The 21830-nt window shown below is 38.0% G+C and overlaps 1 long non-coding RNA gene across 1 annotated transcript in view; it reads left to right on the top strand.

Moving 5' to 3' along the window:
* Positions 1–1298: 1298 nt before the first annotated feature.
* LOC110365855 (uncharacterized) overlaps positions 1299–21830 on the top strand; it is a 221465-nt gene continuing 200933 nt past the window's right edge. The window contains exons 1-2 of the long non-coding RNA XR_010472321.1: positions 1299–2414; positions 2999–3123. This is a non-coding gene — a long non-coding RNA (uncharacterized LOC110365855). The remainder of the gene's footprint in view (positions 2415–2998; positions 3124–21830) is intronic.

Below are 21830 nucleotides of genomic sequence, written 5' to 3'. Positions count from 1 at the left end.
GTGAAATGAAGATTGTGAATGTACTGCTCAGAATGCTGCTGCTGTTAGAAGCAGTGACGAAAACAGGCATCAGGGTACTTCAGTGTGATGTCAAGAGTTTCAGTTAGTCATGCTGGTACCGTATTTGCCAGAAGGTGCCATTCAGTGGCTTTTATAGAAGTGGGTTGCTTATAGATGGGTGAGTCACACTCAATATGAAGTGTTGTATAGTGGGCTTGTATGTCAGGCCTTGAAAACTGAGATACATAGGGTAAATTTTGATGATGCCTGCTTGTTCATGTGAGGCCTTCAGCTCACAGATCACCTTGGAAACCACAGTACCTTAGACCCATCAGCTCGCAGGGAGCATAACAGCACAGCAAGTTGTCCTGATGCTTGTACTGGTGGCTTGCAACGTTCCTGAGCTGGAGAAGCTTAGTTCCAGAGGACAGATCTCTTTCTGTGCCTTCATTATAAGGGTTTCTTGTTGTGCGATGATTGCATATTACTGTGCTTTTTGAGTCTTCTGAATCAAAGTACTATTGCTGATCTTAACCTATTCAGTGAATGAGACCATAGGTGAGTGTGAAGGTAGTGGAACCCATTATACCCACCACAGAAAAGAAAAGCTGTGACGGTAAAGGCCTAATTCTGTAAGTGATCGTCTGAGAATGAAGAATCCCAAAGGCTTGGCATAGGGAGTTGTTGCAGAGTATTGCCTGCACATTTGTGTGTCCTGTCATCTGCATATTACAACAATTAGTTGGGGGTCCTAAGAAAGAGATGCTGCTTTGGATATATATAATCTCTCACTGGAACCTCCACAAAGGTTTTATATGGGAGTGTGATGTGTTGCTTTGTTGTTTTTTTTTTGGTTTCCATTACCAATCAAATATTTGAGCACCATAAAAGTGAGGTAATGTTGGTTAGCTATAATGCAGCGTTCTGCACCTGGCTCCTACTCTCTCTCTTGTGCTTTATCCTTTTTATAGTAACAGCAGAGGAGTTCTGTGCTTCTTACTTCAGCAAAAATCCACCAAGTTTGTTGCTTTGAAATACAACTGAGAAATATTACTTTAAAAATGTAGCTATGTCCTCAGAATAGATTAAGAGTCTGAAGTTTCTAATAATAATAAATTAGCAAGACAGTACATTTTCTGCTTGGTAACTTTCTGGAAGGCAACAAGATTACTTACAGTGTTTAGTTTCAAATATTAGTTTTCTCTTCCTTAAATTGCATTAGTTACATCTAATTATAGGTACAGTTTGTGGTAATCAGTTTGAAGCATAACGATGTGAGTTACTTCTCTCTATAAAAAATATATTTTGACTTAGAACATTAGAGGTATTTGGAATGCTGTGTGATTTTCATTTATGATTTGATTACACAGGTAATTGAAATGTGACAGACATTTTGTTGGAACAAATAACATTTTGTTGGAACAAATTGTTGAGTTCAGCCTGTTTCTCAGATTTTTTTGGCCTTAATAATGGCAAAAGAAATGTGTTTTCATTTGCTTGCCATACAGATATTTATGAAGCATTTAATCTTTTTGCACTGGACCTTAATTTTTCTTTCCATTGTGATGTCCATTGGAAGAAAAAACCCAAACAAACCTCCCTCCCCAGGCCAAGAGATGTAGCAACAAAGCTATCACTGCCCAATGATGGTAAAACAGACTTAAGTGTACTTTGGCACACAGAAAATTGCAATTTTGTTGTAGATTATAATGAACTTGTGTCAACTCAAAAATCTGCCATTGCAATTATCATATATTAGTATTCACAATTAGGTTATCTAGTAATTTAATTACTACTTGATTATGATGAAGTGCAAAAACTATACAGCCACTTAAAGACTCCATAGTTGCCCAATATTAGGTAAACATCTATAAATGCTGTTACAGTTTTTTCTTTGTGAGGAAGCTGAATGACCCACCTAATGAGAAATGTTTACTTCTTTCTTGCTATACGTCTGTGGAAAAACTGACTTGGCCACTGCACAGAAGTCAGCACTCAAAAACCTTATTCAGAAATAAACTATTCAAATACATCAAATACTGTATATGTAAAAGCTATTACGTGTGATTAGATTGTATATAGCCTTTTTTTTTGTCTGAGTGACCTTATTTTAGACTCCAGTCATGCAGATGTACACATGTAGATTTACTTATGACTAGATTCATTAACTGTGGCAGGTTGTTCATTTACAGTGAACTAAAGTGTGTGTATAAATTCTCTCAACTTAAATAAGTAGTGATAAATTGTTTTGTTAGAGGGGGAGAAACAAACAAAACCAGGGTAACCAGAAACTGTTTTTGTTACTTTGCAGAATCTGTGGAAGGATGGATGACGGAAGAGTGAAATGAGAACTGTCTTTTACCAACCAGAAGACAAACTTGGCTCTGAAGCTTTCCCCACAGTACAAATTTCCAGTAAGTTAACTCGTGACTGCTGATCCATATTGTTACAGATGCTATTGGAATGTTTTTTTGAGAAGTGTCTAAGAGTTAATTTAAATAATGTATTGATAATTTTGTGCATTGTTATGTGTGTAAATACACACATATGGCTGCACAATACAAGTACGGTGCCCTGCCATATGTAGTAATGTAAGTATTCGTCTTATACTGTCTTTTGCAATTTTTCTTCTTTCCTCTACTGTTTGTAGATTGCTAAAATTTCTCCATGGGAAATGTGGATCCCTGTGTATTAGATTTAAGTTCACTAAACGCAAGCTTTCTTGTCGTGGTGATTTTAGAAATTGTCACAGATTTATATAGAGTCATAAGGTTAACAACAGCTTTAAACTAAGTTTGAATGTATTGCTAGTTGCTTTTTTCTTTTCGGTTCATTATCAGCAGTGTTTAAAAAAATAGCAAAGTGGGCCTTCTGATGATTAATTGTGTGAAAATGATGTGATCTAAGCTAACTTGGTGCTTCCTAGTGTTTCCTCATGTTTAAAATCAAACCCAAAAGGACTCTTTCTTATTGGATAATACATGTTTTGTGTGCGTAGATATGTGAACCGTGGGCTGGCACTTCCCGAGGTTTTCCATATGCAAATCGATTCTCACCACCTTTCCCTGGGACAGAAGTTTGCTGGGATCTTTCCAAAGCGTGTCATTCCAGTGCCACCTCTTGGTAAGTCCACACACTGATGTAGCTGTAGAGTTAATTTGCATGGGGAGCGAGGTAAGCATACCCCTAAACCAGAAAGAGCCTTCTGGCCCATTAGCTGCCCTCTGGGCGAGCATTGACTTCAGCTACTATCAATGGATAGCGTGACTCCACATTTATTTATGGATGTGGACTCCACATGTATTTGTTGAAAATACAGTGAGGCTTATTGAAACCAGAAGCTTGTTGATGCACCGCTGCTAGGTTGAGAACTGTTGCTACAAAGGTTTGCATGCATTTGGATTTATCACAATAAATAAAAAGCTGAAATGTAATATTTTCCGGCAGATTTTTGTTAATTCGATGTGCCTAGTAGCCTGGATTATAGTGCTAAGTGGTCAGTAGTTGTGAAAGCTGATGTGAAAGTAGTTGTGCTTTGGGTATATAAAAGGTTGCATAATCTTATCCGCTCTGAGGAGTAAAATCAAGGAGCAAGTCCTTGCAGAACTTCCTTCTTTTCCCAAGATATCCATACTCCTTCAGATTTTAGGGAGGAATATTTTTGGGTGGATAATGACAGTACACATTCAGCTTCCTGCAATAGGATCCAAGAACAAAAGGCCAATGTGAGGTGGGTACCTTATAACCCTTCTTTGGATGTTTCATATTCTTCATGGTGTCTTCATTTGAACCTTTTGTTCATTTTTTTGTTTTGTGGTTTATTTTTAAGCTGCTTCTTAAGATTTTTCTATTAATTTCCAAAGCAGTGCAACTATTAAATCTGCAGGTGAATGCCATTTGCTCAACAGCCCTTTCATAGACGTGTATTCTTAGGCACCACAGAGCCAGTACTGTCAATTTTGACCTTTGGTCAGTTTGTTGTGTTAACATCTCTTCTTTATGGAGATGGTATTGGTGGTCATAATGCTATAATCAATAGCTCCCTTACCCTATACTTTGTTATGGATTATGCCTAAAAGTGCTGAGAAAAGCTAGAGATGAAGGAATAGCTTCAGACAATAGTCCATAAAGATACTCATCTAATCTAATAATATAGACTGAACAGATGAAAAGGAATTGAAAAGTGCTATTCAAATGCCACACAATAGCAAAGAAATCATCCTGCAAAAGTGTTTTACAAGGATAATTAGGAAAGAAAACCACCTCTAACTGTACATACTTAGATGGAAACTAGGAGCTGAAAAGCTTTTATTATGTCAGTGGAGGAGGTGAAAAGCTTAATTTTTCTTTCAGATTTACTCCTAATGAAGCTGTGGATTCATGGCTGACAATTGAGCCCAAAGCCCTGCTACCAGTCTCAGGAAGGCCATTTCAACATCAGATACTTAATGTTTAGTTGCTTCAGCGTTTCTGATGGTTTTCCCCCATGTGTTTGAAATCCAATCCCTTCATAATGCTTTTTGAAGCACATACAAAAGCATCATTGCTTGCTTTTGGGCAGGTCCACTGGCAAGGCATGGATCTCTAGGTGCATAGAAAAGAAAGAGTTTTCTCTATAGTTTATCTTAAAAACTGAGAGATACAGAGGTGTCTAAAATTCTTTTTTGTGTGTGTTTGGTGTTTATTTGTGACCTGATTAGACAGTTGCTCAAAAAGAATTAAAACAATAGCATCTTGCTCTGGCAAGAGGATTGACCCATTTCAGAAGCAGTGGAACTGCTCAGAAGAGATCGGACTTCTTAATGTAGAATTGTAAACTGCTCTTAAAGATTCCTTTTTAATTTTGTTTATTTCTGAGGTGGCTCAAACAAAGTTTGTTCAATCAAAAATTTTGATTTTTTGGAAATGGTAGAAATCTCATCATTGGTTTGGCACTATTCCCCAGATTGTGGTGGAAAATCTGTTCTCTTTGATGCATGAACATCAAATAGCTTAGGAGTTGGGATGCTTCTTGGCACTGTGTGAGGCTGGGTTTAGGGCTCCAGTTTACATGGTTCAGAGCCAGAGCTAGGTTTTTATCCTTCTTTCTCATCCCTCTTCAAAATCAGTGTACAAGATTATGCTATGTGAATTTCTTGGCTGCCTGTCCTTTAAAAAAATTACTAAGTTTTGTGTAAATGTTACTGGGCCAGACCTGCTTTATATTGCTGCATTATATAGTAGCTTTATAGCCATCTTGTATTTATTCCTACTCATTTTAGATATTCTGAGTACAGGGAAGTGCTTCTGAAGTACCCAAATCCAAGCCGAATGTGTTTATGACAAGGCTTGTATTCTGAGATGCAACCTGTTCAATATTTGATTGCAACCTTGGCCCAGCTGAAGCTGATGCAAATACTCGTCTTCTCCCCTGAAGCCAGCTTTTCCTGCCTTTCAGTGGTGTCCAGACTGTCAGTGTATACGTGTGTACAGTAGTTAATGCTTTACTGTTATGATTACTTGCATTAAAATAATGAGACCAAACCCCGACTTTGATTCTACTGTCACAATCAAAGTATGAAGAGAACTTATTTGGTCTGGCAAAGTTTATGATTAGGATTTAAGGAGAATATTTTTGTGTCTCTTAGTGCCATCTGTTTTGCCTTTCATGTAGACCTGCATCTTTGACAGTTGCCTATGCTTATTGTAAAATGAACCTGCCAAGTCTGGAATCCGTGATGATTTTTGTGAAACTACATTTTTCTCTATGAAACATAGCAGAGCAGATTTTGGTAGCATGTGATGGTCTCTCCCACAGCGTATTTTATAGGCAAGTGATTACAACAGAAGTTTTAATTGGGCACAAAGTTCCTCAAGGCCTCCTTCAGCACAGTCATGCTTACTGACATGTGTCTTCATTTTTGGGAGATCTTTTTCCAAGATTCTCTTTCTCTGGTTTGATTAATGGGTGTGGGGAAGAGAAAGGTTGGAGGCGTTGCAGAGCTGCATCCCATGCTCGTGGCACAGGGGAAAGCTACTATGGAAGAGCTGAGTTTTCTGAATGAAATGCAGCACATTTTAGAGTTAAGTTTCAAATATGATTAAGTCATTAGGTTTGATATTGTGATGCACTGGGAACTTGGCAATGAGACTGGAACAAGACTTAGTGAACTCACATGGCATTCCTGATGTGAGCTGACTCTGCAACTGTGAAAGCACATGAAAAAAACATGATTAATGCAAGTGGTACCACTGATTTTAGGCACAGTCGAAGTAGTGGGGTATTTTAACAACTTTCAGGATAAGTGGAGCAATGCAGAGGGCATTTCCTCCCAGTCTATGTCCCAGAGTCACAGCAAGGTGTCTTGAAGAACAGCTTGCAGAAGGATGCAGTGCATGTGAAGAGATGCTTCTTTCTTCTTTGCCCTCGGAAGAGGCCCATCAATTTTCTGCTGTGGTGACAGCAGAATAATCCAGATTGTCTCAGTTGATCCCATGGGAACCTCCAAGAGCATTTTCAGTGGCCAAGAGTGAAACTGAGCTCTCCCAGTATTAGGCATATCATTTAGATGTGCAAGATACATCTAAAGTGGGTGAAATTTATTGCCTTTTGGCAATACCTTTCTTGGTCCCTAATGGGAGGCTTGTTTGACTGGTCTAGACTGGGTAGCTGACTTCCAGTTGGCTGAAGCTAGGTAATCCCTGCCAAATTACAGTTTATTCCCTGAGAGCAGTCTTAGGAAAGACTCAGTTTGGCCGAAACTTGACATCCTGGTGAACTGGTTGAACCTTTCTGATCATACAAACAGGTATTATGTTCTGGCATCTGATCGATGCTTTTCTCGCTCAGTGAGACCACAACCCCTGTAGCCTCTGTGCTGAAATGAGAAGGGAGGGGTAGATAATGGAAGGCAGAGAAAAGCAAGGGAAAACCTGTGGGTTGTGCTGTTTTGTTTTATTCACTGTATCAAACGGAGTATTTTATTGTCCAAAAGCAGGAAGAAGTTACTGAAGATGTGGTATTTGAGAGAAGCTTTCTCATCTCCCATAATATCTGAATTAAACGAGGTAATTGGAATCAAGCATTTTGTCAATTAAATTTCGCACCAAATAAAGCTGGCAAGTAGCACTCTGCTCGTACACTTTTCAGATTATTTTAGGAGATATGCCGATTGCAGAGAATAACAGAAGATACTTCATGCTGTGATTCTTTTGCAAGATCTGCCTACTGGCAACACACAATTTGGAAAGCTATAACTAAGGAATGGATTCTTACTTCAGTACCCAGCCTAGGAGAAACGAGAAAGATAATATTGAAGAATTATTGCCCTGCTCAATCTTGCATTCTCTGAGCCTGGACCTATTTTTAAGTGTCAGTGGGAATTGACACTTAATCCCATTTTCAAAGGCTTTTGAATGTGTGAGCCCACAGTTCATCTGAGTGAGAGGTAGAGAGTGGTGTTAACAACCCAAATCTTACCATACATTTGAGTCCTTAACTCCTAATAATGTTCAGCTGGAAACTGGGGTTTCTTAGCAGTTTATGAACTTCTGAAAAGTTTACCTCTTCTATATGTAGCAGGCGGGATTTGGGTAATGAAGTGCAGTCAGGTGGTTCCCTCTCTGAAGCACGTGTCAGTATATCAAAGAGAACTGTTTGTCACAGCAGTTACTGGGGAGAGGTGAAGAATAATAGTAGGTGAATTAAATAACAGGTAACTGAATAATGCATTTTCTTAGTTTCCTGAGAACTTGTTTGCTCTCTCCTTTTGCTTTTATATGTCACCTGAGAATTGAGCACTATTTACTGCTTATTCCATGCTGAATTATTTCATCTGCTCATAATTTCAAATAAGAACTTTCTGTAAGTCTCTATTGCAAGTGAAGAAATCTAAATAAATTAAGCACATCTGCAAACAGAGCTGCTGCTGTATTTCTTATGAACAAATAGACAAATGGCAGGAAAAATATTCTCAGCTAGCTGCTGTGTCAATGTGTCAAACCTCATCAGGATTAACTTCAGCCTCTGGGTGTCTGTGTGTGTATCTTCCCAAATATTTATGATTTCCTGGTGCTGGTCACCTAGGCCATACCAACAGAGAGACTTTTATGCTGAGATGAGTTACACAGATTTGGCAGAAACATTAGCACAGCAGTTTGAATGAGTGGTACGTGCAGTGCCTTGTCCACAAAGCTAGTTTGTTTGCTGCTTTTTGACATGGCAATTTAACCATAGAAAATTGTTGATAGTGATCAAAACAGATTACAGTGTAGAGATGGTGGGATATTCAAATGGAATTTAAGCTCTGTAAGCCTGCTAGTTCTGCCAAAGTACATGTATCTTAAATTACCCAGGTTCCTCAATGACTCAAATGCTTTGGAAAGATTAGGGCATCAGAGAATCACAAGACCTAGACTTCATTTAATTCGCTCAAGGTAAACTTTGAAAAATTACTGAAGTAGGGATGGGGGTTATGTATTTATATATCTGTCCTGGTTTTGTTAAAAACAAGATCAGTTTCTCTTTTAGTGAATTCTCCTTTCAGCTAAGTTCTTCTAAGTAACTACACTTTTCTGAAGTTGGATACATGTTTTGGTGGACATAGCAACGGAATGCAAAGTTGCTGATAAGAATGCATGTTCGGTAAGTGAGAGGGGCAAGGAGGAGTGAGCTGAACAGGTGACTAAAACTGGCCAAGTATTCCATCCCTTCCATGTCATGACACCATATAAAAGGGTCTCGCTCTCTCTTCAACCATGGCCAGTATCTGGAGGGGACTCTGTCTGCTGTCCCTGTGACCTGAGGCCTAGGGACGGACCCTGCATCCTTGAATCCAGTTCTGGTTTGCTGTAGGGTCCAACCCAGGACTTCCGGCTGCCTGCCCTGCAGCTGCTGGGGCAGTGCAGAGCCGGGAAATTCAAGATTGGTTTTGTATATTTTGTATTATTTTCTCTATTTTATTAGTAGCATTAGTAAAACATTTTAAACTTTTTCCAGCTTGCAAGTCCTCTCTCTCTTTGCCCCTCTTTGCCCTCCTATTGCCTTTCCCTAGTGGGGAGGGGGTGCTGAAGTGGGGCAAAGGGACAGGTTTCACAAGCATCTGCCACGGTATATTGTTGCCCTGCAATTAAACAATGACAATATCTTTGAAGACTGGCTGTAAAACTTCAAAGTAGACTCCGAAGTCACATACAGATGCTTTGGTATTGTACCTTAATATTTGTTTAAATCCATACATTTGCTAGCTAAAGAATGTCGCGCTGTGTTCTAGATTGAAAATTTCCTTCTAAACATCACTGAGTATTCCATAATTAGTTCTGAGCTGTGTGTAATCTCTGTGCTGTTCTGATGATCTGTAATGGCTGTAAATCCAGTGGAAGTCTTCACCTGATGTGTATTTCCTTCTGCCATGTTTTCTATATTCTGTTATTTCCTCGTATTATGTGTAATGGCCCTAAAAGAGCATGAAAAGGTCATAATAGCCCTAGTACCTGGTACTTCTACATTTTCTTCAGCTACGCTGGGTTTCTGTCAACAAATGACTATTTTATTGTTTTTCAGCTTCAGGTCACTCCCATGATCTCATCTTGCATGAGAAGGAAAAATCAGATTTGTTTCTCAAGAAATCTGAATTGGAGAAATCCAGTTTATGACATCAGTCTGGCTTCCTTAGAGGAGCAGCGCTCTTATCAGGATCACAGCCTGAGGAGCTCTACAGCTCTTTTGTTTTTATGGTAATCAGATTATTTCATCCCAGAATCCAAAATGCTGTTGGAGCATATTGAATATTCTAGCCCCTCCATGTGTCAAACAAGCATTCAGGCTGTATCTAAGCTGGAAAACAAAATAAAATGCATTTTCCTGTTCTTGCGTGTGCCTGGCAGGTTGGTGAAGGGGTTTTCTTGAGCCCAAACGCTGCAGGGAAAGGTGAAGTTATGTCTCACCAGTCACAGAAAAATCTTAACTTTTTGTTAGTGATGGCAGAGACACTACAAAACAACTAAGGAGAGCAGCAGATCCTGAATGTTGCCTTATGATTGATGAAGATACGGGAGGTGCTGGTGGAATTTTCCAAAGCATCCAGGATTGACTGTGCCCTTCTTGCCGTATGTCACTCTGCAAGGCTTCCGTTGCAAAGTGGTTTAAAAAACTAGGCTGGTTATAGAAGAGGAACTCTGCATGTCAAGTACTGATTTCTTGCCCAAAGCAAGATGGTCTTATGCAATATGGTACAATATGTACCTGTCTTTTACAGACCTAATTACAAGGGCAATGAATATATATTTTTTTTTTTTGGAAACTCACCTAAAAACTGTCTTTAAAATCATAGCCTTCCTTGTTCACCTAACAAGATAAGAGACAATGTGCAGACAATATGCTGTAGATTATTTTACTAGGTGATAATGAAAAGCAAGATGTTCATAAGACATATTACTTAATTTTTAAAAAGGTAGTTAAACATATAAATCTTTCCTTATAATTCTTCCTGAATGGACCTAGTTGGGAATTTATCGTGTGGAAGTGTTTTAGTTTCACAATTCATTTTTTCCTACTTTACATCTTTAAGTTATAGATTGATGCCTGATTAAAACATCTCTCCCACACCAGCAAAATTTCCAATTAAAAAAAAAATCCTTAGCAAACAGGAACATGTCAAGTTAGAAAAATCACAGCTACTTGCTCTGTGGATTCTCCAAAAGATACTGACACCTGAGCTCTTGCTAGAGTACAATAATAGTTATAGTCCATTTGCATAGGCTGGTGCTGAGTTCTTGCAAAATAAATGCAGGAAAGGATTAGCATGCTTATTCACAGACCTTGCATATTATGCATTGGATTTTTGAAATAATTGTCTCCTCTTCCAGTCCTGATTTTATTGTTTTATAATGTTTTCTAGCTTGAAAGTTTTAAATATAAAATTGCTTTCAAACTAAATATATTGGAATTTGTAGGGGGAACCAAGTAGAAACAAAAAATTCAGACAGAGCCAATATTTATGTAATAAGCTGAAGCTTTGTAACAAGACAACTAGTAAGAGTTTGGGCTGCCTGCATATTTTGCAGAGTGTCAAGCAGTGGTAAGAAAAGTCTGCACATGCTTTCACAGAGGATGTGGCGTGGCTTAGGCAATCTTTTAAGGTGCTTCTCAGTCCTGCGTCTCTGCCTTTCTTGAGTCTTCAAGGAGAAGATTGTTTCAGAGAATTAAAATGTCATTTCATTATTATTGTTCATTATTTATTTGTTTATTGTTTGTGGACAGAGCACTAACAGAAGCACAGAAGGGCAGCTTGTATTTTCTTCCCAGTTTTACTGCTAGCCTGCTGCATAACTTCATAACCTTGACCCTCTGAGAGACTGCAAGAACCTTTTGGTGTGACTTTATTACAGGGACAGGATGCTGCACAGTTCCTTCCAATGTTAGAAATGCACCTGGCTTTTCATGGTGAGCACTGCTTTTGGTGAACAATTGCAGTGCTTAAAAGGACTTCTGCAGCCTATGTACTGCATTGCAGAAAAAATATTTATTTTGTTAAACTTTTATTTTTAATTAGAGTGTGTACTCTCTTCCTTTTATTGTAATTTATTTCTGGACACTAAAGCTGCACATTAACACGGGTAGCAAGATCCTTGTTTGTTTACGAGTCAATAAGACTTAAAATAAATAAATGAATATTTACCCAGCATTCGTGTAAATTACACTTCTTTTGGTTGTAAAGCTATGCATTGTGAAAGTTATTTTTGATCCTGCAAGTTGAATGAGTTTTGAGATTATAGGCTAGGCTTTTGAAAGCCTCATAACTGCCCTCACTGAGAACAATAGAGAAGAGGTTCCCCATGGAGAACAAAGAGAGCTGCGAGGTGCTGAGCATGTTTAAAACTTCATCCATACAGCTTTGGACTATGCATTTGCTTAAGGATATTCTCTGAAGGTTCCAATATAAATACTTGATTTCAGGAGGCAGTATCACTGAGCGATTTGCGTTGGTGATTATTTTTCCTCAGTTGGGCAAGCCAGGGCATACCGGAAAATACGATTCCAAGAGTCCAGACTCAGAAGAACAGTTGTGTTTCCAGCCTGAAAAATTTCCACTGCTGCTTAGTACAGGACTGCTGCATTCACACCTGGTTTTAAGCCTCAGCCCTCCACATGTTTAATATTTCTCCCTCAGTGTTTGTACTCACTTCCCTCTGAAAAGACAAGGTCTTTGCCCACTTTTGTGACAGTGAACCTACCTTCAGTTTTCCTTGGTCTCTCTTTCTTCACAGAAGCCTTTGGGGCCAACTTTTTCTGAAATACCCATCTCTTCATTTTGCTTTACCTCCAGTAAAGTCTTGTGCTAAAGCAGAAAGTGTTTTTCAATGCTTACTTTCCTGTGAGAAAGCTGATGGATGTGGTTTAAAAACAGATATCTGCATTTCTTTGTTGCCTGTTAATGTCACAGTATCAAAGTGCTTCAGTACAGATTCCCATATCTCTACGAAGCAGGAAAGTACTTTTATATCTGTTTTGCAGAAGAGATGTAGCAGTACAAAGCTAGTATTGGATGACATTTTACTTAAGAAGCAAGAATAAGCAAAATCAGTATCATCCATATTAAACAAACTCTAATAGTAAATCTAGAATCATTGTAGCTGTACATTTGTGCGTAGTAGGAACCTGGAGGGGTAGGTCCTTGGCTCTGCCTGTATGACATTTTCATCAAACCAACCTAAAATCATTACTGATAAAATCCATAGATCACATTAAGGCTAAAGAAGTAGCAAATAATACAGAAGAAGTTGAAATTCTTGCAGTCTGTATGCAGCTTAGCTTTCATGAATCCCAAATACTTAAGGAGCAATGTACAATCTTACAGTGGTAATGTTGTGCTTTGCTGCTGTTATGGCTGCTACTGGAATGCATCTTCAATGTCTAGTTACAGGTGTCCAGCTATCAAGCAAAGGCACAGCAACATATAGTGACTAAAAGTTTGAAAGTGCAGCTTCATTTTGAATGATCAGGATAATTAATGACTGGAATTTTGAAGTGTCATTGTGGATCCACAGTTGTGGTTTTATCATCTGAGTCTTGGGGCAGTACTTAACTCCAAGGCTGGGACTACTTGATTTTTATTTTATTTATTTATTTTAAGCCTTCTGGGTGTAAGATGCCATGTTGTTTCCAGCTCTACAAAACTGATTGTGTCTTAGTTAGTGCCCTTGAGACTAGAAATTTAAAAAGGCCTGCTGCATCTGCTCCCTAAAAACAGTGGGAGACCAGTAGGAAATACAGGAGCTCTGGCAGGGAACTAGGAGGCAAAGCATTTCTGCAGTGTTACCCAATTTACTTGTATATTAGATTTAGGCAATAGTTTGCTTCTTGAGTAGCTCAGTACCATCCTCTTTCTTACTCACTCACATCTGCTGTTCTAAAAATTCATTCAAACTTGAAGAGTAAAATGTCATCTTTAATACTTATTTTATTAAATCTAGCACTGAATCCACTGCTTTCAATAAAATATATCTAGAAGGGCACCGTGTCATTTTCCTCAACGTTGCAGGAGACATGTTAAAATGTATATGCTAATTGAATGCAGGAAAGCAGGATTTGAAGGTTATGAGCTCTCTTGCTTTCCCTAGCTATTCTGTGTTGCCCTTATTTTCATGTCACTTCCCTGACAACTTCTTTTCTGTATGAAGTAATCATATTCAGGATTAGGTTATAGGATAGCAATAATAAAAAAGAACTTTTTGTATTTTAAATAGCATAGCATGTACCCATGCTCAGCAAATTCTTTTACTATGGCTGGTATCTCGTTTCCTTCCCGTTCTTTCACCATCACACATGCAACGATGGGAGGGGTAGTCATTGCCAAGTCCTGAATCATGTGAGGTCCACGGGGTATTTTTACTTCTCAGCGGCTGAGCCTAAGTGCTCATTGCAGCCACAGTAAAGTCCAATAATGTGCATATGGATGAGAAAACTGCAGAGTGAACAGGAGTTCGGCAGCCTTTTGTGTTTGAGATTCAGCAGGCACACAAATCTGAAAGCACCTCTTCTGCTTTGACATTATCTGCAGGTTCAATCTACAATATGCTGATTCTATCATAATACAGAAAATTGCTTAATTCCCTCTGGAAAATTATAATAAAAATAATTCTCCCCTTGAACTGCTCTTGCTTCTTCCTTTGATTGGATGATGCTATCACCTTTATTCTTAAGCAGGGAGACAAAGAGAGCATTTTTATAGCCAAGTATGTGCATTTATAGAAAATCTGCACACTTTATGTGCATACTTCTACACTTTCTCTTTAAACGTTGGCAAGTGAAGATAATTAGTCAAGCACATTTCTAAGTTGCCAGGACCTGTGCAAAACTTCATGTGCAAATGGTTATCAGATATCTTGAAATTTCCTCCCCCTTTATGAATAATTTTGCCTTCCCCAAGCCTTGACTTGAGCATTGTTCTCAGCTGAGGTGTCCAGCTCAGCACTGGAATGACAGGTCACAGTATTGGCTGATATGGTGATTTTGCTTTCCTGATAGAAGCAGTTTGACTAGTTAATTCATCCACCTACAGAAGGTGAGAAAGCTAGGCAAAAGCGGAAAACTCTAATTAAAAATTTACAGACTAAATAAAAATAACATGTTTGCCAAAGACATATCATTTGTATAGTCAGGAACTTAGGTTTGATATTGGTTCAAGTTTAGCAAAAGTGCAAGGAAGGAGGGCCGGTGCTGGCTGGAGACAGAGTACGTAAAAGAATTGCCAAAGGCTTTGCATTATCTTCCAAGCTTATTCTAGATTTTCAGGAAAACCATGCTAATGGTCCCTGCCAGAGCAAAGATGGAGTATTTATTTTTCCATAGAGGGAAAGGGATATTTTCTGATGTGGCTAGAGAGCTAATCTGGTAAGGTAAAATGTAGGAAAAAATTCAGAAAATAAATATCCTTGTTGTTTTGGTTTGGTTTTTTTTTGTAATTTAAAAAAGTATTGAGACAGAGCAAAGCTTTCAGAAGCAGTTTAAGAGTCTTAAGGAAAACACAATTTAGTTTAGCATTAAACTCTTTATGTTTAATATTTTTTAATATTTCATAAATATTAAATACTATTAGGTTGCAAGTTATTTTCCTTTTCCACATTTGTATTTTTTTATTGTTAAGCAACTAAGCCACCTCTCAGTTATTCATACAGAAAGCTATCTGTAAGAGTTCTATAATACCTTTGCCTGTAAAGTGGCTTGCCATCATTTGGTATAACCCATTCCAGACAAACAGTTTGTTACCAGCCGAATGAGTTTATGATGAACTGTTCAGTTCAAGTATTGTTCTTGTTTTTGAACTACTCCTGCAATATATTACAGGAATAGTGATCTGCGGCATTATCTGCCATGAAAACACACCTCACAAATAACCACACCTTTAATTCTGCATTTCTGTTCCCTTGTGATTATATAATAATGATGCACTTTCTGTTTTGTATTAGAATATTAGCATATATAATGGCTTTCAGGATTGGTAGGTTTTTCTTTTTTGCGAGAGAAAGCATAGTCATAATGGTTTTCTTAAAATTGTAAACACTTAGGAAGTTCTAGGGTCTGGAAGGACTTATTTGAATTTCTACTTTCTATTATGACAGAGGAAAGGCAAGAAGATGTTTGTTTGTTTGTTTGTTTGTTTGTTTGTTTGTTTGTTTGTTTTGAACGAAGGTGAAATTTAGAGTCCTGAGAGGTGATGCCCACTGCAAAATAACACAGTAGCCACTTGTTTGTCCAACATCTCAAAATAACATGAATTGGAAATAAGACTGTATTTCTTTGACTACCTAGCATTTTTGGGAGGAAAGTATTGAAAAAAAACCCAAACTGCTGTGTTTTGAGACTTGCATGCATCTTAGTGGAGTTTACTAATTTTCCACATCAAAATGAGAAAACCAGTGCTGCTCCTTTCTTTCTTCTGCTCATCCACAAAGCAGTGGAAAGTAAAAAAATGTAGAAAGAAACAGCATGAAAAAAACCCTGTATGTCTGTGTGGTGCTGATGAACCCTGAAGACACAATTTTGGTAAACTGGTGCTGGTGCCAGTGCCACCAGCAATAATACCTCTTAGTGATTAAATATCCTTCTTAACATTGGCAATAATTACTGTGTACACTTAAGCAATAAACTAATCCCTGATTCCAATCCCTTATAATTATGCTTAATGAACTAAGTTGTCTTTAGTGTCAGATAGGCCTAAACATTGCCTAAAATCTAAAACAAAAAGCTTTTGCAGGGATAATCCAAGGATATTGTGACATCATATTTTTTTTAAAATAGAAATATCTGCAATTGACCAAAACACATATTTATTGAAGGAAATACATAAATGAAATGGTGCAGTTGCAGTTTTGGCCTGTTGTCTCCCTCTGCTCCCTGATTATAAAGGCTTGTTCAAAAACTTTCAGAATTCCAACAAATATTTTGATGGTGTTTTTATACTCTCTTCAGCTCACTTTCTCATATTATTTCTGAAACACTCATAATGGGAAAAAAATTGGATGAATCAAGTAGTCATTACTGAGCTGCATTTTCAAAGTTCTCAGTAATTGGCTAATACTGTTCATTGTTTGACATGAGAAGCAGCAGTATTAGGTCCAACAGAAGGCTCCAAAGTAATATTGCTATTTGAGCTGTTTTAAGGACTGGAAAACAACTTTCTTGTCATTTAGTTTTGCAGACTTGTTAAAATATTCTAGATAGGATCTCATGGCGAAAAAGTTACATTACTCTAAATCATGGCTTGTATTCAGTTGATCCCCAGCATTACAGACCGTTAATGGAAGAAAGAAGCATTTGATGCAATCCAGACAGGTTCCTACATGAGTGTAGTATAAGCAGTTGCTGAAAGTGGTTGAGGCATGGAGAGGGATGATGGATCAATCATGTATTTTATTTTTCTGCTATTAGTACCTGCTGTAAGGAGAAAGAAATGCAGAGAGACTATGGTTCTGCCTCCATGGCTTTGATGGAATTTAGATGGCTCTTGGGCTGCCTTCAAAGAAAAAAACAAAAAATCTGACCCAAACCCCTTAAGCAGTCCTCATTAAATGAAAATGTTCAGTCATTTGAATCTCGATGGGAGATCTTTGTCCAAGGCAGGATTTAATGTGGTGCTCATTCACGTCTGTAGGAATATATTAAAAAAATCAGAATGACCCAATGTACTAAAATGAAGCATATAAATCATATTTTGTCGTTAATCAAATTGCCATATGTACTTGCCAGCCTCTGCTTAATTTGACTAGGATATATCAAAACATAATGCATCAAGTAAAAGGTATTTCTAAAAGGGATGAAAGTAGCATGTACTCCATTACCATTTCTTTTTTTTTTTTTGTTAATGATCAAATGGGAAAAAGCTCATTTACAGTGGTGATGACTTTGAAAGTAGTGTCTTTGTGTTCTTTGTGAAATAAATGTGAAACTGTGTGTGCCTCAGAAGTGGCAGAGATTTATGTCCATACATTGATGCGTGCACATATTCACATAATTTGCATAATCCCATTTAAGGTCCTTTTAAAAATGGGATAATGGAAAATACCTTGAATGACACTTCCCTGGATATCCTCTGCACTTTCAGGGCAGGGAAATTATGTAAAGGTCCAATGAATCAAGTATTTTATAAGGAGAAGTGCATCTGATTTTTCCATCTTTTAGGCATATGGGATTGAATGTGTAGTTTTCCTGACTCAGACAGAAAGCAATCATCACATAAATTCACCAGCCACAGCATGGATTGCAACTGGCTGTATGGTTTTAAAGGTCTTTTTATATGGCTTTCCCTTTTCCATTCTGTGTAATGCTTCTTAGTCTGATGAAGATTTGGCTGCTGTATCAACATTCTCATTAGAATTTATCTCTCTTTTATTTTTAAAGAATGTTTTCGAAAGGAATCATCTCATTGTAGTTTTTACTTCTTTCTGAGCTTGACATTCATAATAATGAAAACCTAAAAATGTCAGCACCACTACTGTGCTGGAAATTGATATAATGCATGCTAATGAAGTCTTCGAAGGAGGAACTGTTTTTATTATTTTAGTTTAAAAATGACAGATATGTTTTCTTGAGTTAACCTAAAAAGCACATTTGAGGTGGATCATTTCAGAAAAGTAGCAGAAGGAGATAATGATTCACAAGATGAGCAAGGCTGTTTCTTGTCATCATTCTTTTCGTGAGCATTTGAACTCTGTCAACTTCAGTCTCCTTTTTGTGGAGCTCATGTGGACTGCTTGGAAGTTTCTGTAGCTGGTTGTACACTATCACTTTCTGTCTTCATGTTTTATGGAATTTGGATTGGAAATATGGAAAATGCCAACATTGTAAACAAGTCACAAGCACTCACTAGAATGTAAATATGAACTTCTAAGTTTAGTGACAATGGTAATAAAAGCTCCAGCTGTGGGATGAAAGATAGTTATAGATACACTTTAGTCTCTGCCTCGAAATTGTTGTGGTGATGTTTGAGAAGCTGAAATAAAATGGAGGGTTTTTTTTCCCTGAAATCCCTGTCATCACTCTGCTTGATTTGAGATGACATTTCCTTTTACTACAGCTCATTGCTGCCAGTGCTTTTGATATTACTACTTGAGAAGCCCATTTTCTATGTATGCAACTCAGGATGTGCTGGTTCATAGGGAAGTCCCCTTTCTTTCTGGTTCAGCTTAAGCTTTTCTTCTGGGAGATGGCAGCTGAGAAAGTGAATGAGAAATAATGAGGAAACAGGTAAGTAATGTGTAAATGCAGAAGTTTTATCCTCTGTAAATTACTGTGGCATCAATGTCCCCAGATGAGGAAAAACAAAGTGTCAACATTTCATCACAGACTCTCATCAAAACTTCAAATAGAATTTTTACATCCATACACTATCATGAAGTATTTATAAGTATTGTGCCAGGAAATCTAGCTGATGATTCTCAGAAATCAAAGGATTAGAAATAAAAGAAACATAAATTAATAAATAATTAGAGATTCTCTCTGTGCATTCTCCAAACCTAGAGTGTGAAAGTTTTCTCTAGTGGGGGTTGACTAACGTTTTCAATTGTGATCCCTAGGAGAGAAAATCATAACGTGCTAGTGGAGGAGGGCAGGCTTTACAGTACAGAGCTCCTAGTGAAATCAGTAGGAGTGAGTAGGAGTGCTAGCTATGTAGCTTAATATCTATGCCCTGGTAGTTTGGGGGCGGAAGAGGGTGTTTGGTGGTGTGTTGTGGTTTGCGGGTTTTTTTTTGGAAAGTGCCATATCTTATACTTATATGTGCATTGCCTGGGATGTGGTTAAAAGAAGCTCAGTTTGCATAAAATAGAAATTATCTCAAAATGGACAGCTGGTGGAGGGACAAGAGGGACCAAAAGAAAAAAAACAAAACCAAAACCAGGAGCACTTCAGAATCCCGGGCATGCCTGGATAGCTTGATTTAGGGAGTTGCTTTTCCCTACTAGAGCTCAGTTTCATAGGAGAAGAATCCATAATCTTTTAAGGTCTAGCACAGCAGCATTTTATCTTAACTTAGGCATTTTTCAGCTTTTGGTGACAGTCTTGTGTGTATTCAGTTGTTCTACTCCCACTGCAAAGCTGAATCAATCTTATTGCCACAGTTAAATACTGGATGATTTAGTGTGCCATCAAAAACTGCATGAACTACCTGTTAGAAATGTATAAAACTTTCAGAAGGAAATTGACTGTTCACATATCTCCTTGTAGTTAAGAATACCTAGATAATATAGTAGTCATTACCCAAATTATCTAAACTTAGCTAATTGCACAACGATACAATGATGATTTTGTGACTGATGATTTTGATTAATAGAATGCAAGAATAAAGTATGACAAAGGTTCTTGAAAAGATGGGACTGGGTTTCCCTGGGCAAATGACAGGGAAATTTTTGCAGTGCTGTTCCTTAATTCCCTTCCTGCCCAGGATCTAGACCTATGACCTTTTCTACAGCAGGTAGTTCTCAGTTCTAGTCGTCGCAATTCCAATGGCTAAAATACTGGAAGAATATGTACTTAACCTCTAGAATGAGGTTAATGAGTCCAAAGAAGTGGTGAGGAAAAAAGTTCTGTTCATTGAAAGATGCCTTGGGGATACTCTTAATCATTCATACATTGGATGAGACCATCAATAGTAAGGCCAGAATGAATGTTGTCATCACACGTAGGGTTTGTAGGAAACTGTGTGGAGCCTTTTTATTTGAGCGTCATTATTCCTCTGTAAGTCTGCCTGCATTTTCAGAGTATTTCTGTGCTTTCACTTTGAAAATGTGGAACACTTGAAAAACAGAAGAATTGAGAATGGGAAGCATGCCTTGAGTTCAAGTCAGGTCTCCTGATGATGCTGGTCATCTTATCAGAATGCAAGGATATTTTTGGACAAGGTTGCTGTGATAGTGCTACATGGTAGGCAAAAACTGGACATGTATCTCTATTCTTTTTCTGTCTCTGTACTACTCAGGCTTTTGCACCATCAGAGGAAAAAAATGTTCAACTTTTAAACATGCTGTTGAAATATTAAACAAAGTTTTTTTCCCACTGATTGTTAATGCTGTATCAAAGCAGGTTTGAAACTACTTCATAATCTCTTACATAATGCTGTCATGCTGTTCGTGTCACTGATGCTATTTCATCCTGATAGTTGCCACCGATAGAAGTCTCAGAAATGTGATTGTAACCATTCTCAAATGCATTTTAAATGTATTTCACAGTTTATTCTTGGGGAGATGCACTTTCTTACATGACATTTTTTTAGATGGAAACCGAATGGAATGTTACATTAAATCAGTCTCCTTTTTGGTGTGTTACAACACAGATATTCCCCCTCTCTCCCCAAAAAAAGTGGATCATCTTTAAAACAGTTGCCTTTTGCTGGAGTAGGGTTAAGGAGGTAGAACACAAACTCTTCCCATCTATTAATCTCTTGCATATAAGTGGTTCAAAGATTTGATCCTGTGTGGTATCTTCCATCGCAGCTAACTCTGCAAAATAATCCCCTTGTACCCAGAGAGATACTGTGATTTAAATTGAGGAGCACACCCCTCACCATCCCCTCTCCCTCCCATTGCTAGGAGCTGATGAAGTGATTGATTTATGTGGGATCAGGAGATCCTGCTTCATCTGAGTGAGATCAATAACCTGAATAACATCTTTCCACTTGAGTGGCCATCTCAGTGTGTGAGTGTACCTGGATATAAGAAGAAAGAGGAAGAAGCAACAGAAAAGGTACCCTCCTTCTCCCCATATCCAATGTGAAAGTTCATTTAAAATTCAACAAAAGACTATAAACCCTGAGATATTTGTGCTGCTGTTTAATCAAGAAATTACAGTTGCTGTGCCTCAAGGCAAGGTCAGCCTCTTTGAGAAAATGCTGTTGTGTTTCTTGAAAATCAGTCATCTTATTACCTTAATCAAAACCTGAACAGACTGTTTTAAAGTAGTAATGGGCATCTGGAAAGAGAAATGTTCCAGTTTGGGCTGTTGTGGGAAATTTAGCTGTACAAAATAAATCCAAATCCTGCGGTCTGAAAGTAGAACTGCCAGACAGGAGGTTCAGAGGAATTCTGTGAATGCAACAGCAGCCAAGGAGGAGGATGGCTGAGGTGCTGAGAATCTGTGTGTGTAGCTGGACTAATCAAAATTGTCTCCCTAGGATCATGATATAGACATTTCTGTCAGAGCCCTTATCGGAAAGCTTTGGCATTTGCATCTTTATCAACACTTACTCATTGTGGCGGGCTGTTTTGATCCAGTGACTCAGCTGTACTAGACATCTCCCTGAGTATGGAATAATTAGTCAACGAAATTCAAAGTTGAATCTGCTGTCCACTAAATTCAA

The sequence above is a fragment of the Columba livia genome, chromosome 4, assembly GCF_036013475.1.
Source record: "Columba livia isolate bColLiv1 breed racing homer chromosome 4, bColLiv1.pat.W.v2, whole genome shotgun sequence".
Taxonomy (NCBI): domain Eukaryota; kingdom Metazoa; phylum Chordata; class Aves; order Columbiformes; family Columbidae; genus Columba; species Columba livia.
The sequence above is the reverse complement of the archived record's forward strand: the minus strand, read 5'-3'. Positions and strand labels throughout refer to the sequence as shown.